Source organism: Mycteria americana, chromosome 1, assembly GCF_035582795.1.
Source record: "Mycteria americana isolate JAX WOST 10 ecotype Jacksonville Zoo and Gardens chromosome 1, USCA_MyAme_1.0, whole genome shotgun sequence".
Lineage (NCBI taxonomy): Eukaryota > Metazoa > Chordata > Aves > Ciconiiformes > Ciconiidae > Mycteria > Mycteria americana.
In genome coordinates, this window is record NC_134365.1 from 145,426,662 (window position 1) to 145,450,583 (window position 23,922).

A 23,922-nucleotide genomic window follows, 5' to 3' on the forward strand; every position below is an offset into this window, starting at 1 on the left:
TCATTATTTGTGGTTACCAGCTCTTCTACGTGTGGAACCTTGATTAGAAAAAAACCCAGGCTTTGTCATTTTGCGCATAAAGCCGATTGGCCGAGGCCAATTGTATGAGATTCAACAAAGCTAAGTGCCAGGTCCTGCACTTGGGTCACAGCAACCCTATGCAATGCTACAGGCTTGGGGAAGAGTGGCTGGAAAGCTGCCTGGTGGAAAAGGCCCTGGGGGTGTTGGTCAACAGCCAGCTGAATATGAGCCAGCAGTGTGCCCAGGTGGCCAAGAAGGCCAATAGCATCCTGGATCCTATCAGAAATAGCGTGGCCAGGAGGAGTAGGGAAGTGATTGTGCCCCTGTACTGGGCACTGGTGAGGCCGCACCTCAATGCTGTGTTCAGTTTTGGGCCCCCCACTACAAGAGAGACATCGAGGGGCTGGAACGTGTCCAGAGAAGGGCAACGAAGCTGGTGAAGGGTCTAGAGCGCAACTCTTATGAGAAGCGGCTGAGAGAACTGGGGTTGTTTAGCCCGGAGAAAAGGAGGCTGAGGGGAGACCTTATCGTTCTCTACAACTACCTGAAGGGAGGTTGTAGCGAGGTGGGGGTCGGTCTCTTCTCCCAGGTAGCAAGCCATAGGACAAGAGGAAACGGCCTCAAGTTGCGCCAGGGGAGGTTTAGACTGGATATTAGGAAATTTTTCTTCACTGAAAGGGTGGTCAAGCATTGGAACAGGCTGCCCAGGGAAGTGGTTGAGTCCCCATCCCTGGAGGTATTTAAAAGAGGTGTAGATGTGGTCCTTAGGGACATGGTTTAGTGATGGACTTGGCAGTGCTAGGCTAATGGTTGGACTTGATGATTTTAAAGGTCTTTTCCAACCTAAGCAATTCTACGATTGTATGATTCATCTGTAAAAATAAAAATAATTTAGTACTAGGGCTGGTTATCTGATTGTGTGAGTAATATGCATAATCTGAGACCCACTTCTTCCGATAACACCTACCTTTGCCCTGCTCAACCTGCAATGGTTGTCCTAGCAGGTCTTTCACTCTGTCTGTGTCCTGCCCATAGCCTCTACCAGGAAGCCTCTGCAAACAGCTTGGGCATTTGCCTGATCTGAAGATGCCTTGGAAGGAGAGAAGGTTACCTTAAGACTTATTTCTAAAGAGCAGGATCTTTAAAAGGCATGCACGCTCTGTGGTTTGGCCGGAAGAAAAATATGACTTATACAGCAGCACAATGAAGGCTGGAAGTTGTAAAGCCAGATGAAGCCGTTCAAACTTGAGCAAATTCAGTGATGTGAGCAGCTGAAGAGCTGCCTTTGCAGCTGTCTGTGAGCTATGAAGATAAATGCTCCTTTCTTCTCAGTTTCCTCCAGTTCCTCTTCTGAAGTAAGATACTTGTAGCTCTTTTCCTGTCTTGGCATAACTTTTTTCCCCCTTTTACCTATGAGCTCTCAACCTTGCCAGAAACAGCATAGCTCTCCAGATGTTCAAAGAAGCAAAGGAAAGACAAATAGATTTTTAGTTGCTAAAAGCAAAGTCTTCATTGGAGCAGTTAAAACCTTACTGCTCTGTCCCCTGGGGACGCCTTTTGGAAGAAGAGGGCCACAGCCACTGCCAGTGGATGGTGAAGCAGAGGTGCAAAGACAGCACTAGGGAAAAAAGAAAGGAGGTGGGCGGTATTTGCAATGGTAAAAAGCTATTCTTTGATGCACACACACGCATTCAGTTACTATTACAAAGTAATGAGTACGAGTGAGTATGAAAATAACCCTGGAAATTATGTTGCCTTTTTTGCTTTTACTGTTCACCAGAATTTGGCAATACTCTGCCGTGACTCTTTTTCAGGTGCAATGTTTCTGATGCCAAGAACACTCATATGTAAGGAGTATATTTGGATGTGTTGATGTTGTGGTTGTGGCCTCATCTAACAGCATGTATTGGAAGGGTAGTTGCCAGATGTATCTCTCTTTTTTTTAATCAACTGGAAATCAAATTGAAGGGCAGGGTTTCAGTGTTGGTTTTTGTCATGGCATCTACTGAAGCATGGGTTCTGATCTTTATGTTTCTTCTTGCTGTGAGGATATAAAAGTTCACATTTATCTTTATTTTTAAATAAAAGTTAAACACGTGAAACCTTATTTTCTCCCAATGTTTTATTACTTGAGCTGTGAGAAGGAGAAGGGGCTAGTTCCACCAGCAGTTTCCTGTAAATAAGCATAATATTTTAGCAGCAAGTTGAAGTTTTAGGGCCACAAGCAAACTGATATGGTATAGTCAGTCAATACAATCATGGATTTTTTATAAAAGGATGAAATATAAAGCATTTATTACAAACATAGTTAACACCCATTTAATTTTTGGTTAAAGATTACAAAAAACACATAAGGTTTGGTTTGGGGGTTTGTTTGTTTGGTTGGTTTTGTTGTTGTTGTGTTTGGTTTTGTTTTTTTTTTTTTTTTTATAAGCAGCAGCAGTATTATTTCCAGTTCTAAGGTTATATTCAGAATGAGCCAGAGTCCAAAGAGGCTCCAGAATCTGCTGTGTAACCTCTGCTGGCTCCCCTGTTGTGTGCTATTTTCTGGTGCTCTCTGCTTTGCAGGACAGAAGAGACATTAAGACACTGCAACCTAAGGGTTTCTTCCTAAGGAAACAAATTAGATTCCTCTACAACCACCCTGTTCAATAACAAAGATTGTTTCAGAAAGGAGTTTCTGTGGGAGATGTGTAGATCCTTGTCGTGGTTTAACCCAGCAGGCAGCTGAACACCACACAGCTGTTTGCTCACTCCCTCAACAGTGGGATGGGGGAGAGAATCAGAAAAAAAGGTAAAACTTGTGGGTCGAAATAAAGACAATTTAATAGGACGGAAAAGGAAGGGAAAATAATAATAATGATAAAAAAATATACAAAACAAGTGATGCACAATGCAATTGCTCACCACCTGTTGACCGATGCCCAGCCAGTTCCCAAGCAGCAGCCCTGGCCAGCCTCCCCAGTTTTTGTTCAGCATGACATCATATGGTATGCAATAGCATATTCCATATGACCCCAACTTTGGTCAGTTGGGGTCAGCTGTCCCAGCTGTGTCCCCTCCCAGCTTCTTGTGCACCCCCAGCCTGCTCGCTAGCAGGGCCATATGAGAAGCTGAAAAGTCCTTGACTTAGTGTAAGCACTGCTCAGCAACAACTAAACCATTAGTGTGTTATCAACATTATTCTCATGCTAAATCCAAAACACAGCACTGTACCAGCTACTAGGAAGAAAATTAACTCTATCCCAGCCAAAACCAGGACAATCCTGAACAACCTCTGCAAAGGCTAATTACCTGGTCTTACTCACCCTCAGCTTTTCCTTTGGTAAATGCCCTCTCTCTGTTGGTACCACTTGTTCCCTTCCAGTAGCAGCAATTATTGCAGTATGTCTACATGACTTAAAGCACTAGCATGGATAGTAAGGTACCAAGGTCTATGGCAACCAGGAGCCCATCTTCTTTAAAGCTCATCCCATTTCTACTACTATAGAGATTTCTCCTCCTGTAACTATGAGCCAGGTATTGTTTCCTTTTCAGATTACCTCCAAATAGCTTTATACTTTGTTTTGTTGTTTTTTTTATGTTCCAGTTACATCTATACGTACTTTGACTACACTTCCTGTAGACTATCCAAAGACCTTTCTGTGTCCAAAGTCTATTATGGTTTTTCATAACAGTTCATAAAGAGAAATATGATTTTATAGATAATTTTTCTGCATACTAATCTATATTTGAAGAGACATTAGGTGAAAATTTTTGAAAAGTATCTGTATATTATATGACATGGATGCCATTCAAAGTTTAGTGCCATAATAGAACATGCAGCTTATTGATTAATGAAATCACTTATTTCTTTTATAAGATTTTTTTTTTTAGCATTATTCTAATAATGGCGATATTTTATTTCCTGCATAACCCCTTTCAAGCAAATACAGCCTGCAGCAACAACCCTAAACATGTTCTTCCTTGGTTACATGGAGGCTCAGCTATGCTTTTATGCGTACATCAGTAGAATACAGGAAGGCTGTCAATCAGATTTGTGGTAGTGATGCACAGGCTATCTAAGTGCGTTAATCTTAATATGTATAACTGTAGATACTCACCGTTAATTCTTTTCTGTGTGTCTTTTCTTAACCAATACATAGATCTTGAGGAACTAACTTTCCTACAGTTTTCTGAGCAACCTCTTCTTTACTATTTTTCTCCCCTTCTCTTAGGAGTTTTCTTATTCAATACATGCAACTGCAACCCTTTTGCCTTAAAGGCAATTTTGTTTTCTTCCAGAATAACTCACACCAGTAGAATTGGAACAAGTAGCCTTTTATTAGGATCAGGTGTTGAACAGCTAGCTGCCCATCATCTAGGGTATTGAATTACTCATACGTAAGCAGTGGTTTTCTTAAGATGTTTTAATAGTTCCTCTGAAAGATCCAGTGATGTCAGAGTAAGCAGGATTTTAAGAGGTCGTCTTTGTTACAATTAATTCTATGGTATTTTTAGGCTAGGCATACCAAATGTGGAGGGTTTTAATTATTATTTTGTATTTTTATGGGTTCCTCTTCTGTTGGAACATTTTTTTTTTTACAGTTACTGCAGTGTGTTAAAATTTTTATTATTTATTATTAATTATTTGTATTCACCTTCTTCAATTAAAGCTTTATTTTATTTAGTTCCTGTTTCAGTAGACTATAATATCTTCACTGAATTCTAGTAAGGTGCGGTTTTTGCTGTCTAGAGAGCCATTTATAACAGTTTGTCTTCATAATAGTATGGGCTAAAAATATCTAGTCTAGTATAAATGCTGAGAGCAGTCTGGTTGTAGCAGTAATGGTATAGATCTCTATGCAAGCTTATCAATTACAGTGAAAAGCTTTTTTTAAAGATAAAGCCTTGTAAGGTATGCTATGGTGTAGGTGTATCCAATGAAAGCAAAATAGATCTTCTGCTGATAGGAGCTTTTGATTCCTCTAGTAATATTTCAATTTTATACTAACTGTATAAATCTCTCTTTGTAATTTAACTGCTGAGATTCAGGCTTCATGTTTCACTACATATCTTTTGAAACCTGTTTCTCCTATGTCCACATTTCACCATGAAACTTTGTTTTGAATATTTTAAGTCACTTCTATTTTAATGTAAATATTTGACTTACTGAAAAGACAACCTGGAATACCTTTCCTCTGTTTCTGGCAAAGTGACATTTTCAGTAATGAAATGTTTGTTCCTTTTGAACCTGTGAAGTCCATTTTTTTTTTCTTTTTTATTCTAAGAACAAAACAATTCAATTTTAAGATGATAACTTAGTTCTGGTTTTGTATGTTATTTTTCCTGAAGTTAAATTCTGTTTGTCTTTGCTCTTCAGAGAGAAAGGAAGGAGAAAACTGACTGAAGCAGTTCTTAAACAGGTAAGTGCCACATTCAGTATATACTCTTTGAGTGAGCTGCATCTTTCCGAGTCTAAATGAATGCCATTTTGGCACTGCTGACATGTATTAGAGGAGTTTGATTCTATAAAACAGCAACATGTAAGTATATGTTTTAGTTGTTCAGGTACTGTTGCCTTTTGCCATATTATCTGAACATATCCTACTTAATACTTTTGTTGCTGTTTGTATTTTCTCCTCAAAGGAAATATAGCTCACTTTCATAAACTGTTATATTCACAAGAAGTAAAACAAAGTTGGAATGCCTTCATTTTCAGCCACAGCATGATGTTTGTGATACTCCCAGTACTGACATTGTCTAGACAGTAAAAAAAGACAGAAGGTTCCTCTGTTCTTGAAAATCTTCCTTTCAAGCTCAAGTCTGCATGTCTCATTGTTTCAGAATCAAGATTCCCAAAAACATCTTTCCTGTAAAAATTGGGGGAAGCAGTCGTACATGTCACTGCGTGTGTTCCCCTTCCTTTCCTTGCCTTGGGAATGCAGCCCTGGGTAAGTAGGGCTTGCTAGGGCTTGCTTTCCTGCATGCCCTCTGATCCATTCATCCAAAGCCTCCTGCAGTGTGGGCCACAAGGCCACCTGCACCAGAGACGTGAGTTGGACCAATTGCCTTGAGGGGCAGTTAGTTTGACACCGAACTGCATGAACTTTAAGATGACCAGGATTTACGAATTTCAGTGGTTGTCCAATGAGATAACCCCAGACTGTGTGCTGTGCTGAGGGCTCAGGTTAGAAACAACTGATTTAGAGCAGGGAAGAAAGCTAAGGTTTAATGACAGCTAATTATTCTTCCATGGTTTATTGTCTTCTGTATCTCCACCTCTGTTATGTAGCACAGGTTATGTGACTGCTCAGTTTCATAAACAGCGTGAGGGTGTAGCTGGATTCTTGAAAGAGGCCAGCAGATCTGACAAACATGGCAAGAATTTAGCAGCCATTTGTGAAGGCATTTTGTTCATAATGATTTTTGTGTATGCATGCTAGATGCATCACATTAGGGCAAAATCTTTTGAGCAGCACTGATAAAACAGAAACATCTCTGTATTTCTCACTTAGATCTCCATATAAGAATCCTTCATTAAGATGCTATGGCAAATGCTGTTGGCAACTTCAGCCGTCTACAGTTTAAGACAGGCATAAGCTATTTTAGTTGTGTGTTGCAGTGTAAAAGAGGCAGCTGCTCCAGTGTGTTATGAAGTGTACTGTTGTTGCACTTGGCATTAAAGGGGGCCTACAGGAAAAATGGGGAGGGACTCTTTATTAGGGATTGTAGTGACAGGACAAGGGGAAGTCTAGTGGAACCTGATCTAGTGGAAGGTGTCCCTGCCATGGCAGGGGCTTGGCACTAGATGATCTTTAAGGTCCCTTCCAACCCAAACCATTCTGTGATTCTATGATTCTCTGATTAAAGCTTTTAAATTTAAACTTCAGGCCCAGGTGCAGTTTGAAAGACAGTGGCGTCCGTCTTTGTATGGCCTGGCTGTGGACTCTGACTCGAAGAAGCTCAAGTCACTAAATCACGTTTGTGTATGGAAAGACACTCAATTTGGTGCCTGTGCACCAGGACAGGCAGATACTATCTGTTCTCGAAAAGACAGAGCTATATAAATGAATGCAAAATCATGGCAGCAGAAAACTTGCAATGCTTTAAATATGGGAATACCCAGAATCAATCTCCTTTCACACACAGGAGAACTAAATGCTTTGCTAGTCATGCATGGTCTTAGGACCAAACAAATCCAAATACGCAAATGACCCCCCTAATGGGTGGGTGCTTAAAAAGGCAGGTAGGAAACCATTGTTCTTTTTTCCTTTTGAAAACTTTAAAATTCTTCTTTAAAAAATAATTCCCAGCATTAGAGTGGATTTCCTGCTTTAGGATCTTTCTTGTGGTTTATCTCATTATCTATTTAGGAGCAGATGACAGTCTGTGTCTGTGCTCAATGACGCCGTTTAGCCAGCTCACGAGGCTCCCTCCTCAGTCCACAGAGGCTTTTTTGGATCATGACACAAAAATGTGTGGCTGTCCTCGTGCACTTTGTTGGTGAACAAAGTTGATTTCCTGAGTTTGGTTCCCAAAAGATGACTGTTAGTATCCTTTCCCTTGCAGCTGTCTGTACAGCAGTGGTGGAGAAAAGGGTGTAACAGTAGGGAAGCCTAGATATTTGTCTGGGTGGAAAAAAGCAAAAAGTTGAGGAGTTGCTGGTATTGATGTCGTGGTCCAGCTGAGAAGAAACCAAAAGCAGTTTAAATTTTTCCATGGTTCAATTTACAGTGAGTGATAATATAATTCACAAATTAATCAGTTGATTCATACTTGGACTTTCTTTTTTTGAAACTGGTGATCTAAAGTCAGTTGAAGGGCAGGAGTAACATTGTAAGGGTTTTTTTTCCATACTACAGAGGGAAATAGTTTTTCCTCCAATTCTCTATTAATTATTTGCTTCCTTTCCGCTTCTGCCTTTCTGCCTTCACAGAAAAAAAGCACATATAACAGAAAGGCACTTAGTAAGCCTAAACAATTCAAGTTCTCTTTTATTATTTCCTTAAAGAACATCTTATGAATAAAAATGTCCTTGTTTATATGTGATTTTGTTGCTAATGCTGGGATCTGGGGGGACAGATCTACACTAATTCTGAGCAAGAACATTCACAACATTGCTTTCTTCTAATATTTTTCTCGTATTATCTAAAGGAAAAAATAGAGAAGTGCAGCTTACTAAACTAAACTTATAATGTTCTTGATTGATTGTCTAATTTTTTTACTGCATTGCAAAATTAAGAAAAAAAAAAGAAAATAAATACAAAGCAAAACAGTATGTATGTGAAATACAAACCACACAGCTAGAACACCCCCTTTTCCTGTCTATGTAGTTTAGGAAAAGTCATTAAGTCAAACAATACAGCATTTTCCATTTGAGGACATAAAATTTGAGTTCATAAAACAAGCTAGCATAACTGTACCTTCCTTGGGAACACTAGTTCTGAATAACTTCTCCATAGAATTTAAGAAATGTGGAAAGCAAGCGCCACTTGAGAAAAATAGCTCATGCATTTGTCATTCCCACATCCATTTTTCTGACTCATTTATTTTTACACTGCTCTTTTCCTAAGTGCCCAGAGTGCTATCAGAAAGCTTAAACGAATGAGAGCAAATGCTCCTCCTTTTTTTTGGTGGGGGTGGAGTGGGGAGTTGGAGTGAGGTCTCACTGGTCCTGATAGGGCCAGATTTTCACAGATGGGGCTTGTTATTACCAGGTTCAAAATCCAAAATCTCAAAGCTATTACTGTTTGCTTTTCCTATCATTGCTTCACCTTCTTTTCCCCATATACTGTTCCATTTTGTTGCCTTGTCTCCTTCTTTTGTCTCTGGGTAATTGGAAAAGTCATTTAAGCTTGCCCTTGCTGTCTGCTGAGAGTTCTAGACAGAAGCCAGCACAGGAATTCACCATGGCCTTAGTTTCAAGCACCCCCAGATACATCCAGTACTGTGGAGTCAGAGAGGAGACCATGTTGAGATAAGACTCGTGTGGAGACCATTCCCCCACACCTTTGTAATGTGAAATCTAAGCTTTATGCTTGCCAGGATTTAAAATAAGATAAAACTACATCGTGATATCAGATGTGGAGGAAGGATCAAAAGCACGAATGTGTGTATTGATGAGGTCTTTCATTGCTACTGACTACGCTGTATCTCATTTCTTGTGCAAAACCAGGCCAAACCCTAATGATTAAGATGGTTTGTTATGCTTCAGGCTGCACTGTGTTGAGTGCAGTGACAGACTTCAGTATTTCAAAACTAGCTAAGTGGAACCTATCATGTTGATCATACCATATCTCAGAAGAGAGGTAAAGTTTATGGATCTGTCCAGGGCATTTCTACCTTAATTATGTATTTTACTATAGATGATCCCCAGTTCTAGTTGATATCTGCTGATATATATGCCAGGGGGAATCTTTTTAAATGTACAAAATACTACAGAAATCTATAATTTCTTTCTTCCTGCTCATTAGTAAGAACTAATTATGGGTACATTTCTATGCTTGGAGTGACAAATATACATTTGCCACCTCAGTCCCCTCCCTCCAGATGCATCCTGCTAGCATGGGTTCCTATAGGAGACTACTGTGTAATGGGACACTAGGGACAGCTGTGGCCTATGGTTTAGATGAACTTTAGCAGGAAAGTAGAGAAAGGTGCACTTAGCCTCTCTCTGTGAATATTCTGTGAGGGAGTGTGACTACGGGGAATGGGCTGTCCTTTTATAATTAAAGTAGCCAAGTCCTACAGAGCACCACTGCCTACATATTAGAATACAGAATGCACAAAATTTGGTTTGTGTAAAGGTTCAAAAGAGGACTTTTCACATTCTGAGCAAAGACAGTGATTGTTTAGTGATGCAAACAGGGAGCTTAGTAGTTGAGATTTCTGTTTCTATTCCTGGTTTGTGATCTTGAAAACATCAGACTCTCTTCCTCTTGTTTCTTTCCATAGCTCTGTAAGTGGACTGACACCCTTGAAACTTTCAAAATTTAGCTCTAATTTTTTTAATGAGCTAAAATGTTTTGGGTGCAATCCTTGGATGCAGCCAACGCAGATGCAGTGGATGACTTGAGCAGACCACAGGTGGCATAAAAGTAATTTCTGCTTTCCTGGATACAGAACCAAGAAGACTACGTTTCAGCCTTCGCAGTTTAAGTTAGAACAGCTGAAAAACTGACCAAAACTTTATTGCAACATCTTCGCAGAGGTTGTGCAGTTAGCAGGAGCATGCAGCACACTGAGCCTCAGCCGTGCCTTCTTACATTCCAGTACTGGGGGGATTGGGCGGCACAAAACTGACACTACCAGAAAAAACAGATGTTTACAACGTGTTGTTTCTCTGACATAGCAACAACAACCCATTGATTTCCAGAGGTTTAACCATGTACAAAAGGGACATCAAGTCTCCTCCACCCTCTACCAGCCACTCTCTACAATAGCTTCCTAGCCCACTTTCTCTTCCTCTTCTGTGCTGCTGAAGACAGCACTGAGAAGCAGCAGGTAGAAGAAACTCTTCCTTACTGTCTTAAGCACAGCTGAAAATGTTTTGAAACACCTTCAGATCCACAGTATTTTTCTCTGCTGCATTAACTCTACTCATCAGCCTTAGTGTTCACATCCTAAAGCTGGCTAATGAGAAGGAAAATCGAGCTTTGCTTATCTATTTGTCTTATGGTAATGAATTTTCTGCTTCAGAAGTAATGCTGGGCAGAAGAAGATGCATAAGGAAGGTGAAGCACCAGACAAGCATGCATCAGACCTGACAAGTTCTGTTCTGGCCCAGTGCTTTTGCAGTGAACTTTTTAAACTCGACACAATGGGATTTAAAGAAAACATCAGCTCAGCACACCAGTTCTGCTGTTTTATTGTCCTCACTTGGCAATAGCTGAATGTCATGTTTGTGGTGTTCTTGCCCATGCCTCTTCATCTTTATTTACAAATAATAATTTATATAACTTCTTTTAACTTTTTAGACAACTCTTGAAGATAGTCATATGACTTGCAGCATTTATTTGTTTAGAAAATTAATGGCATTGTAACCTTTTGGCTCTTCATTTAGCATATTCCTAGTTCCTGTGAGTTTCCAGGTATGTTTAATTACTAGAGTAATTCACAGTATACCATAAATTGTCTTCCCTCCAGCTATCAGCATTTCTTCAGTGAGGCTTTTATATAATGATATAAAGGATTTTACAAGTATAAAAAGTTAAACTTATACACACAACTAATTTGATACATACGTATAGTCAGTTATTCAGCTAATACCACTTAAGATCAGAAGACTAAAAGTTTAAGTTTACATCCTTGTTCACCTGTTCACCTTGTTCTAGTTTGTCATACAGGAAGGTAAAAATCAACACTTAATCACTTGGTCAAATTCTCAGGCACCTGGCTTGTGGACCCTTGATTTACTCAGCAGCATTAATTTTGAGTGGAGCTATTTAAGAGCTCAGAAGCATTTCCGTAGTAGAGAATGGAAGAGTGGAAGAAAATCATTAACTATACATCCTCACAAGTATGTTCTTTCAGAAGCTGAAGTAGGACACTTTTTTGCAAGGAGAAGCAAATGCATTTTTGTGTGGCTATGTGTGCATTACTGATTGTGTCTTTGAGTCTGTTTTCAAGAAAAAAAAAATCATTCATGTTGCCATCCTCGTACATTATTTGGGGAATGGCTCAGAAAGGCCTGCTCTTGCTGGAGAAGTCAAGAAGAGTAGCAGTGAACTGAAATCTGATCTCCAAACTGTGGAGGAGAGGTTGCCATTGCTTTTCCACAGAAAGGTGCTTTTTCTGCTAACAAAAACCCAGCATAACTTATTTCCCAACTGCGATCACTGTACTGGTGGTCCAACAAGCAAATATTAGAAGCTAGATTTAGTTAGTTTCTTTGTTAAAATACAACTCTTTAGCCTGTATGTTAAAAACCAAGCAACCAAAGGCTTGCTCAGTTTTTTCCATTTCTTTGCAAAAACTGAGAAAAGAAGAACAGGATCTGCCGTGGGCACGGTACGTGAGCAATAGGATCTCTGGGAAGCTGTAACCTAGACTGTCTATAGAGACTACCCAAGCACAAGTCTGTAGTTCACGTTAAGGGATTTCCTGCTTGAGATTTTCAGCTGATTTCAGCTGTAGCAGTATGTGGTAAAGGAAAACACAGTCTCTTGGGTAGGGCACATGTGCTGTGCCATAGAGAACTTACACACACATTGAAACTTTATACAAAGCATATTCTCCACCCTCAGATTAAAGAAACCGTCAGAAAAGTGCACAGAACAAAGATGCCTATGACTCATGAAACAGATTAATGGGGTTTTACTAGCATGCCTAGTTTGAGTTGAGTATACAGGATAAAAGATATCTCAGACCATCCCTGGTGAATTAAGCAAATGCTGGATTCAGCTGTGGTTATGCTTGCCATTCATATTTGGAAGCTGATTTCTGCTGGAATTTATCATATCTGTTGTTTTTCTTCATAAAATCTTTTTCAGTGTAGCCAGTAGCTGTGGGCCAAAAAGTAGGCATGCACACATGCAAAAGCCGTGGGTTGTATTTTAATAGGGAATCTTACTGCTTATCATTGCTGTTTTATGTAATTGTCTGGAAAAGGTCAGCATAGTTTATGCTGTGAACAATTGAAGCTGAAAATTTTGATTTTTTTTTTTGCACTGGACTTGTAATCTTTTGACTAAATGCAGTATGAAAAAGGAACTGTGGAAAAAAATGAGGCAATTCCAGCCTCAGGCCATTGCACCTTTGTTCTTAAATTGTTGTGAATCTTACTAACAAAGCTAGTCCCAAATAACAGTTGGTTACAAAATGTTTGGTTTAAAGACAAAAAAATGTTCAGATCTTTAGCTCTAAGGCCAGTCCCATAGTGCTTGGTTGGTTTGTTTCTGTGTGTCTCTCATAAATTCTGTGCTAGAGTATCTATAATTTTGATTTTGCTTTCTCTAGCACATATGCAGTCATCTTCAGCATGACTTTTTATGTTGATTATACTTCTCTAATTACTTCTATAGGCTTAGCATAGAATTTAAAGTATTTGCTTTGCTTTTAATATTGTGCAGTTGTTCAAAGCAGCTGGCTGGTTGCTTAAACACATCTCAGAGGAGGATAGGGCTAAGGGAGGGTTCCTGCTGTTGGCTGAGTGAAGTTGGCCTCTGCTGTCATGAGGGAGATCGGGAAGAAAAATTCAATGCCAGCTTTTATTTGAATTAAAGAGCATGCTGGAAGAAGGCTCTGAAAGAGATTTGGGCATGGCACTTGGTCCTTGAGGGACTGGGGAAGGAAGCCAGCCCTCGTGTTGGATTGAGAAGGCATGCTGACAGCTCACCTGCAAAGCCAAGGCAAGCTTTTGTTTGCTTGAGAAATGGGGTCCCAGACGTGACCACTGGCAGTGGAGCTGTTACAGAGCTGCAGTCTCAGGGAACTTAGAGCAATGGCAACAGGACTGAAACTGAAACCAGTCTAGAAGGCGGCAGTGGTAGAGGGGACCACCCTTAAGGTTCTTCAGCACTTTTCTCCCTTACTGTTTAATATGCAATAGACAGAGTGCAAGGGCTTTTCTTCCCGTGTTCCTGGAAAAAGCAGTATTAATTTCTCAAGTTCAAATTACATTGTCACGACTCAAAAGTACATCTTGTCAGTCTTGCTGTCTGTGTTTGGGAAAGCAGAGATATACAGAGATATGCACAACAGAAACATAGCTGAATTGTTATGAAAACATGCATTTCTTGATGAGCAATGGGAGCAACTCCTTAAACACACTTTACTTGTAGAAGTTTCTTCTCAAACAGATGAAAAAATTTCCATCAACAGTCTCCCCGGCTGTGTTTCTACCAAGGGAGACTGGGAGTGATTCTCACCCCTTGGCTTCAGATGTACCACTTAGCACCATCCCAGTATTGAGTCAGGTGAAGACCCAGATACACATCTCTCCTGGAAAGTTAGGCATAGGAGAGAGTTACAACATTTTTCAGGAGGTTCCATAATCAGGGTGACTGGGCATCAGGGTATGCTGTGGTCCTGCTGTGGAGTATGTCTGTCCTTTGAGGTAAACATAGTCACAGATGCTCAAAAAATTGAAGGTGTGGTTATTATGTAAAGAGTCCATCTACACAAGTAAGGAGAAAAAAGTACCTAGGAGACTTGCTTTGTAATTGCAGAGGCAGCCATAAAGAGTGCCTTTTGACACACCTGATGTCGCTTTCATAAAATATTCAAAGAAGCGTGTGAATAGTGAGCTGTAACCAAAGCAAGAAGCAGCACTCTGTCAGTGAAAGGAGATGCATGCCAGATTTACTCACAGCAGCAGAAGCTGCAAGACAGCTGTCCCATCAGAACTAAACTAGAAGTGAGGTCTCTGTTTCAGTAGGTTCTATGTCTTTGTTTGGGGTTTATCTCCTCTTTGTAGCCTTGTTTTGCCCCAGATTGGATACAATAAAATAGGTTAATTATTCATATTTGAATTGTGTTTCATAATGAGTATGGCTTCCTGGGAACAGGACACCTGTGTGTACATTAGTTTCGCTTAGCGAATAACGAACCTATAAATAGGGCAGGCAATCATACTTACCCATTACCTTCTCTGAGGTTTGTCTCACGATTATCAGGCATTTGCACGTCTGTGGCTACAGCGGTGCAAAGGCCAGATAAAAGTCTATAACACCACCTGCTGCACTTGTGAAGAGGAATATCCTTCAGCAGGTGTTAGTCAGGACCGTTGTAGATAACACAGATTTGTAGAGATACTCACACACCTCACAGAGGTGCTGCTTCTCCTACCAAAGCCAGAACATGCAGAAAAGCACAGAAAACTAAAAACTCAGAGTTGGCAGGAGACTGCAGTCCAGAGTTTGTCCTAGCAGGAAACTCCTTGGGAAAAGGAGAAAAAAAGAAGGCCCTTGACTGAGGGTGCAGTTATGGGAAGAAGATTGCCTCCTGTGGTCCTTCGGTGCCAGGGAGAGTCATGCAGTGAAATGCAAAGGGGCCCTGCAGGGTAGGTAGCAAGTGCTATTCGTGATGTCTTTGTGTTTCCTCCCGAGTTTGCTTGTTCTGAGTAAGTTTGTGTCCCAGTGGAAAAGTCAGAAGGAAATACATGCACAGAATTTAATTCTCTGTGTATAAGGGAACAAGGCTGAACTCTGCATAAGAAATAGGGAGGATCTGAAATTAGTCATGACACAAAGTGGCTTTTGTGTGATATAACCAGCTCATCTGCGATTGCTAAGACAGCACTTCAGCTGTCCTAAAACTGCCTGCTGGGGACCAAATGCTGACTTTTGTCAAAAGATCAAATGCTAAATAAGAAAAATCAGCATGTCAGAAAAATTACCCTCTGGAAATGAGTGAGGGTATGGCAAGATAAAATATCAGAAAAGGGCAGTCCTGTCTAAGTCAAACTGGAAGTAATGCAAGGGTGTGAGTGGCGAGTGTTAGTCATCGCTATTTTCTGTGCTCCTGCTACATGCCCTGGCTGATCCCGGCTGCACGCTTAGGCCAGAGGCAGCTGCGCGGGGCAGGGCGCTGGGCAGTGCGCAGCCCAGCTGCGTCTGTGGAGGGGTCTGAACTTCCTGGCCGAACACAGACAGAACTTTCTTCCCTTCCTCCAGAGAGCTTTGCTCAGCAATGGAGCAACTTTGGAGTACATGTTATCCCGACAGCGTGGAGGACCTAACTTCTCACAGGATTTCTGCATGCTCTGGATTTGGTAGAAGACTTCAGAGCAAAACCTCAAACCTCAGTCAAGAGTGAATATACCCAGAGTCCTAGCTGGTACTGACTAAATGTCTGCTGAATGGCACAATGCCAAGCACTGCAGTTTATTATATTATTCCCTTGGAAGGAGATTTGCTCCTTTATGCAACTATGAGACTTCAATTTTGTATCAGTGTAAGTTTTTGAGAGGCTTTTAACTAGCAGAAACCTGGAGTACTACACTGGTTGACTGGATGCTGACTTATCATCAGTGAGAACAGCTGCTAATCTTTTCATGGGTTATGATTTATTTATTCATAGAGGCTAAAAAAGACCAGATAACTGGAATTCACGGACCATCCATTTAAGACTGTACACTCGGCGAAGTCCAAATAAATAAGCCTAGCCCAGAAAGTCTTGCCAGGGTGAAGGTACTCTTTCTTTCTCTGCTGTGGTATTTATGTATGGCAAAGCCCTAACTCCTACAGCACCTATGGTTTGTGAAGCATCTTGACTGTCCAAGTCCCTAGCCCTGCTGCAAGCAGCCCTTCTGTGAGGAGCGCTGAAGACCAGCATAGCTGCAGTGCGGAGGCTTTCTATTGCTGTCCTTCCCAGACGTCACCCAGATAACAAAATCCATTTATCACCACCTGATAGCATGGACAAATCACAGGGTTTTTTTTTCCTTAGATAACTGGTTTAGAAGAAAATCATAAACATCTGTGTCCCGATATGGACTTGCCAGTGAAGGAAGGGGATCTGTTGCCCAATGAACTGCTGGTTGTACGAGACAGCCTTTCTACTCTCAAACTGGAGCTGAGCTAGTTTTGTGTTTCCAGGAGGAGCATGCAGCACACTGGGTGGAATACAAAAATGCCACTCTTAGATAATAGGATATTAAGTAACAGCCTAGCTTCTTAGTGGCATTAGCTAGCCAAAAACTTGGTGCTTGAGGCAGGATTAAGCAATAGCAGGCCATTTCCACTGCAATGGAATTGGTCAGATCCTCTTTCAGTTTATGGAAAATCATAATATTTAAAGCTTATTGCTGGGCCTCCAGCTCTTCTGTGCATGCATAGCTTTCTGGTGGGTTGATATTGTTGAGGCAAGGGAAACACAGTATGAAAAATATATTTTGAAGCTACAATGACAGATGAGCTTTTAGCAGATTTTCAGTACTAACAGCACTGACTCCAAGCTTTTCTAGTCCCCTCCTCAAGATGACGTTCTTAAAATGCGATTCAAGGAAATGGAGTCCTAAACATGGCTTTATATAAGTCTCTGTCTTTATCTGGTCCTAATCTATGAAATCCTGAAATATTTATCTGTTACAAATCAGGGCAAATCTAAGAAGTCAAACATCCTGGGACCTGTTGCTTTTTTCACCTCATGTCAGTGTAATTAAGGAAAAAGCTAAGAGAATAGTTACACCAAAAGAGAAGTTAAAAAAGTCGTGCCGAATAAGCATGCCCATCTGTCTTTCGTTAGCGTGCTATGACTCACACAGATGTCTGGAGATCATCCCATTTCCTTCCTGCCCTGTAAAAGAGGTTTTCACAATTAGAATGTAGCCACCTTGTTTTAGACTTAATTTTGATTTCAGTGCAGGAAATTCATTCTAGAGAAAATGATATGGATGCCAGTTGCTAACTAGTTAAGGAAGAAAGAAGAGTAATAAAGTATACTTACTCTCTTACCTTTTATCTTTTTCTGTACATTGCTCCAGTGCTGCTTCCAAAATCGTTCAGGCGTACTAAGCTAGCACGATATGTCTACTGTTCCTCATAGTCTGTGTCTTCACCACCTGGATGTAGGATGGATGAGAAGCACATTTCAAGGTCTTATAATGAAACTTCCCACAAAACAGCCATGGATGTAAGAACTAGAAGGAATAGAGAAGGGGTATGTCAGTAGGTTTGGAGCTTTTAGCCTGTACGGGAGGTCAGGGGAAGTGTTCCTGCTCTTTGGCCTGTTTCTGTGTTTTGCATGAAGCAGTCACTAGGTAAAATGCAGAATGACTTTTGGGAATAGTGGCTATGCCTCTTCAGGAAGCTGGCCTGTACTACAATAGAAATCTGTGTATTCAGATGGTCAATAGACCAGAAGTATAAATAAATCTATTGTAAAAGTGGAGGGAACAGCTAATTTACAGTGATTCTACAGCTGCATTTGCATGGAAAAAGAAATGTTTGTAAAAAGAACTGGTGGTGATTATTAATAATCAATAATTATTAATTATTCTTGGTTATGATTAATTATTCTTGGTTAACAGAAAGCAAATTTCACTTCATACCTAGATATAAACATTGAAGAAGTATGGTAGTGTGTCCGAGAGAAACACTTGGCTTTTAGCCATGGGTTAAGAATTACAGTGTGTTCCCAGGATGCAAGAGAAAGCATTCCATAAGTATTTACTACGAATGCATTGTTAACACTTGATTAATGTGAATGGACAAGAGACAAACGTTGGTTGTTCTGTTTAATGTTGCAGTCCTTGTTCATTTATGCTACTTTGTTTTTCCAAGGAAAAAGGACACACAAAGAGAGTTTAAGCGGTTTCGAGCAACGAAGCTATCCTCGCAGCTAGAAGAACTGTTCTGTTTTTTCAGTAAAATGATAACATGTGAACACTCTCACTAGATGAGTGGCAAATTAGGTAGATATCATTGTGTAAGACTTTCCATACAGATATACTGAATGTGACAAGTAAAACAACGTACCATTTGACAGATGATTGTTTTCAAAAAGATTACTACATTCACATTGCTGGATTGCTACTGGAAGAGCCAGATGAAGTTGATGCAGTTCCAGATGCTAAATATGAAAAATTTATTGGAAGGCTCAACAAATGTAGCATTTACAGCCACAAACTTGCTGCTGAGGTACCAGCTAAGTGGGTTTTGTATACTTTTGATGTTGAAGCACTGCAATGCACAGCGTAATACATTAGGGAAATGTTAGTCTTGACGTCTCAGATACACATTCACTTGCAAATACCCAGTCCATAAACTAAGGACTGTTTCCTTTAGCCATAGACATATTTTCTTTATGGCCAACTTCAATGAGGATTTAAGTTTACATAGCAAAGAAATAAGTAATATTCATGCAAGCAGCTGTGTTAAACAGTTTGAGTAGCATTTCAGATAAAGAGAACTGCTAGTGAAAATGCTGAAAGATGCTGACATTTGGTCCCAGGTTGTGACCTTTCCTTCTGTGTGTTATTTAGTGGAACTTGAGAATTTGAAATAGTGTCCTTGGTTTTGAATGAGAGAAGGGGTACAATATATTCATTAAAGTTGATCAGCAAGTGCAAAATGTTCCTCACAGGTTCTCGACTACTGCTCACCCCTCCCTGCAAGCCGTTCATTCCTGAGGCTTGTGGTTCTGGCAGAGCAATTCTTCATTAGCGTGTCCTTGACACTCAGCTGTTTTACGAATGGAAAGCACCTACATACTGGACAAGTTTTGCGACAGCCTAGGATTTCTATAAAAAGAGGGTGGAAACAACTTCAATTAATTTATTATATTCTCTCAAAATATTATCTTGGCACTTGGCATTTAGTACGATACCTATGGATTCTGAACTCCAAGTTTTTTGTGATTGGACCTACTGTTTTCTCTCCTGCAGGATTTCTTTGCTGGGCAGTCAGTATATTGAACATATTGTAACATCTTTTAATGAAAGAAAACTTTTTTTTTAATTGTATATGAATAAGATTTCCTTTCTACTGTCCTCCATAAGTACATTACAATCTCCAGTGTGCTTCATAGAGGTATTTGCATTCTAAACAGTTCTCCATGCTATTATCTTTAAAAAAAAAAAATCTGAGTCTTCCTGGAAAAATACATGGAATCTGACCAATAAAAGGCAAGTGAGCTACTCTTCTTAGTCCTACAGTGCTCAGAGCAGAAAGAAAATGCTGGAAAGGGTTGCCCTAAAACTAGTGGTACGTGGCTGACCACTGGTTACATTTGCATTAGAGCGCTGAAGCCAGTGGCTTCAGCAACTTAATAGACACCATGAAATGGCAAAGTATGATTACTTACTTTAAATGCAAGTTGTACTGTATGATTTCTCTTTCCCACAGAGCACATAGTGCAACTGAATCAACTGATCTCTTACCGTGTTTCAGGTTCACAATGCTCAGGCTCTATAGGTGATCTGCTCAAGCCATGTCGACACACAGCTGCTTGGGAAAGTGGTGAGTTAAAGTGTATGCCAGTATCCTAAGAGTATTCTGAAATACTGTGCCTCTCACAGATCCACAGAGAGGCATGATCACCGTGGAAATGGGAGGTGGTGGGCTTGCATGTGAAGGCTTATTTCTCAGATCTCACTACCTCCTGGGTGGAAATGTGGCTGATCAGAGGTGCATAACGAACTGCTTTTGAGAGAATTCTGAGCCTGGCACATTCAGACTTTTCACATTTGTCACTGACTTAACACAATTAATGAAATGCTACTTTCATATTGGCCCACATTATCATTCTGACATGCATTTAAAGGAAATTCCAGTTGTGCTTTTTATTATACCAAAGTCATTATTCATATAGACTAGATAAGAGCAAGGACCATCTGTGTGTGTGTTTGTGTGTGAGGGAGAGTGTGTGTGCGTGCACTCACACACAGGGGGAAGTGTTTGGGAAATGACTGGCACATAGCAACAGAAAACAATAGGTCTCTTTACTGTTTATGAGATGAACCCCTTTAAAATTATAATGAAGTGTCTGACATTGCAAACACAGAATCGCAGAATCGTTGAGGTTGGAAAGCATCTCGTGAAATCATCTAGTCCAACCCTCCTGCTGAAGCAAGGTCAGCCTGAGCAGGCTGCTCAGAACAAGCCTTATTCTGATCATCAGATAAGTATTGGATTACCAGAAAAACTATGGTAGTGGCTTAAAATCTTTCTAAGTGCATTTTGTCTTATTGTATTCTGTACTTAACATTCATGGTTCCTGTTTTCAGCTCTTGACATGAAGAACTGTAATTAAGAAAAAAGCTAGAGAGTCTCCCTTAATCACATGATTCCAAGAGCTGAAGTTTAAGACAAAAAAATATATACAGGGATTTTTGAATTATGCAAACAACGTGTCACATCCACTCTAGACTCCATGCAAAGTTGCATGGAGTAGAATGAACAGCCAGCGCCTGAGCAGAGCAGTGGTTATAAATGAACTACCTAGACTGCGAATAGAATGAATCTCATAACCAAGAATTTCCTCAGGCTTTGCTCAGCTCAGGGATGAAAACTAGCAACTGTTTTAGGAAGAAGCCATAGCCAATCTCAGCTACCATCATGACTTTTTAAGGAGAGAGTAACTCCACTTGTTCTTTATATGGTTTGATTGCTTCAAAAATGGTACAGGAGAGAGAAATGTTGATGAATTACTTTGAAATCTTAAAATGTTGATAATTATTCTTTGCTTCCCTATTCTGGAAGCTTCAAATTCTTGCTTATGCCATCTGAATTTCCAGCACATAACTTTCAGTGATTCATACCCATCTCCTGTTTGTCATAATTGTGATTTTTCCCCCTTGTGTACATGTACCACACCCTGAAGTCGCTTGCTTGCTTTTTAAAATAACATCTGTCCTTACTCATTTAAGTACTCCATAAAGATCCTTTTATGGAGATGTATGGAGACAGGAGACTTTTTCCTCCTCATGTGAGTAATGTGGCAGACATGAAGCATCCAGGTTCTCCAAAGGATGCAAAGTGGTTGGTCTCTTAGAATTAAATGAACAGGTAAAACCCCAAGACTGACTTTTTTTTTTTCCCAAACATCCCCTGATGGGCTTGGCTTTGACTGCAGGGGTCAGTAGGGATAATTCATTTAGAGGTTTGCTCCTCTAACTTTTCTTCAAGCATACCTTGTTATTTCTGAGAAGGACGACATGGTTTTAAAAGTTCCCATGATTACTATGAATTCCTTCATCTCACATTGCATTGCCAACTGCCAGCAGGCATCAATAGGACCTACCTCCTAGTAGGTCCTATTCAGCCAGATGCTATTGACTTTAAAAAAGGCTTTTTATGCCTTATTAAAGTAAACCTGATCTGACTTTGCAAGATTACCTACAGGAGGTTTTTCACTAAGAACTGGTTTACTTCTGGTAGGTTTTTTCCTACTCCTATTTATTTGCAGATACAGGACATCTTATCTTGGGCTTTGTTTAGAGGAATATCTCTTCATCTAGAAGTTTCCTCTTTGAAGATCTGAATTTCTGTGTGTTTTCTTCTGACTTCAGTGAAGTTTTTTCAAACAGAACCCCTCCAGATTCCTGCTGCTCTAATTCATTGTTCCACAATACTGAGAAGAGAGAGGTATAAGTGAAAGATCTGCAAATATTCTTGCTTTCTCTGTAGATCCGTTATGGGACCAGTGCACCACTGAGTGTTCTGCTTGCACTGGTACTTGCAGCCCTCCCATTCATGACTGTACTGTAGAGCTACATAACCTCAAGAGGCCTTCTAGGCTGAGTAAAAGCACCAGGACACATGGGGCAGAGGTGCATAGTCCAGATGAAAACAGGCCTAATGGCCACCAAGTAATTAATATTTAATGGTGCCCAGGATAGCTGAGATGAATTTGGATTTGGTTTTGGAGTGTTTGGTTTTAGTGTATAAATATTTGTTGAAATGTTTACGCTCTTTTTTTTTTTCCTGAAAATAACCATATTAAAACCAGTCTTGATAAAATCTGAACTTAAGAAGTAAAAGCTGATTAGCTACTAGAAAGTGTATATTGACCAAAAGACACAGCTGTGTTAGAGTCGAATGAACAGGGGAAAATCAGAAATTATAATCAATAAACACTAGCTAACAAAAAGAAACCTTCAATTTTAATAGTAAAATTTTACAATAAAATTTGTAATCTGCCAAGTGGAATGAAAAGATAACCTTCCAGTGTTTCTGAAGGTGCCAAGATACTTAAAATCGTAAGAGCAGGCTAGTAGAAAAAAAAAGACTTTGGACTTCCTGGCTTTAAGGAAGAAAACACATGTATGTGTTGACTGATACCTTCACTCAGATCCTTTTCCGTTATTTATTGCCAGGAAGCTGGAGTGTGTGACCTAATTCCTGGAGTAAGTCCTTCACTTTTCCTGTTAAGGGTACTAGTCCAATAGAGGTAAATCTTGAGGAAGGTTCCTGAAGCCTCACGGAAAGGAGAAAGGAAGCTGAGCAAAGGTCCTCCTCCTCGTCTCCCCATTCCAGGGCACCTCCCATTGTGTCTCTTCTGGGCAGTGCTCCTGCCCTGCTTCTCTATTCAACACCACTTGACTCTTCCAAAGTTTCCTCTTGTTTCCATCTGAGTGGAAGAAACAATCAAACTGGAAGCAGGAGCCTGAAAGAAAGAAGATTAGTGAGGTGCTTGTGTCCTTGTCTCTCCTCAGATATCTTGCAGTTGGATGTAGTGGGTGCATTGAACCTGTCTTGCCCTTTACAGACCTAAAAACTGTGACAGATCTTGGTTATAAAACATAAAAATCTGGGCTGCAAACTGCAACCATTCAGGAGCTGACCCATGAGCAGAGAGAAGACAGTCGGCTATGGCACAACACCCTGCCCCAACCTAAGCCACCCCACATGAGAATTGTGTACAAGCCAGTTGCAGTTAGATGACCACAAGACTGTGCTAGGTGTCTGGTGGAGAAGGAAGGGGCCTCCAGTCACACGATGGAAACTGGCATTTGTGGAGACACATGATGTGGCTGAGCTAGAGGTGGAGCCGTGGATGGTGACTTGTCATGTAGTGGTGGGACACGGCAAGTCCATGACATGAGGAGTGGCTTCAGTTTCCTTTCCAATGCTCCTCTTTTCAGAGAGCGGGCAGTGGAGAGACAGACCTAGGAGACTAATCCTCTCTCTCCCACATCTCTTCAAGGGAGATCTTGAAGGACCCCGACATTTGTGGTCACACTATGTACTCATGGCTGCCTCTGGATTCTCTAACTTGAAGAGATCACCATTAGCATGGCCAAAATTAAATGGATATTAATAAAAGGAGCTGCAAAAAAGCATTATAGACATGAATTTTGCTAGTAAGCTGTGGCTGTGTAAAATGTATATGTGACCTGTTCAGTGACCCTGGAGCATACTGAGGTTATCAGGAAGCCACAGCTGGTGATGTTAGATTTCTAATCAGGAAACAAGCTTAAGAATGTTGAACGTAACAGAGACATGCTGCTGGGGAAAAAAAGCAGCCAGCCATTGT

The 23,922-nt window shown here is 40.4% G+C and overlaps 1 long non-coding RNA gene across 3 annotated transcripts in view; it reads left to right on the forward strand.

Annotated features, from left to right (window-relative positions):
* Positions 1–23,922, forward strand: part of LOC142419675 (uncharacterized) — a 45,188-nt gene that overhangs the window by 5,184 nt on the left and 16,082 nt on the right. For all 3 annotated transcript variants that reach the window (XR_012778617.1, XR_012778616.1, XR_012778615.1), the window contains exons 3-5: positions 5,384–5,426; positions 17,429–17,577; positions 19,836–19,904. This is a non-coding gene — a long non-coding RNA (uncharacterized LOC142419675). The remainder of the gene's footprint in view (positions 1–5,383; positions 5,427–17,428; positions 17,578–19,835; positions 19,905–23,922) is intronic.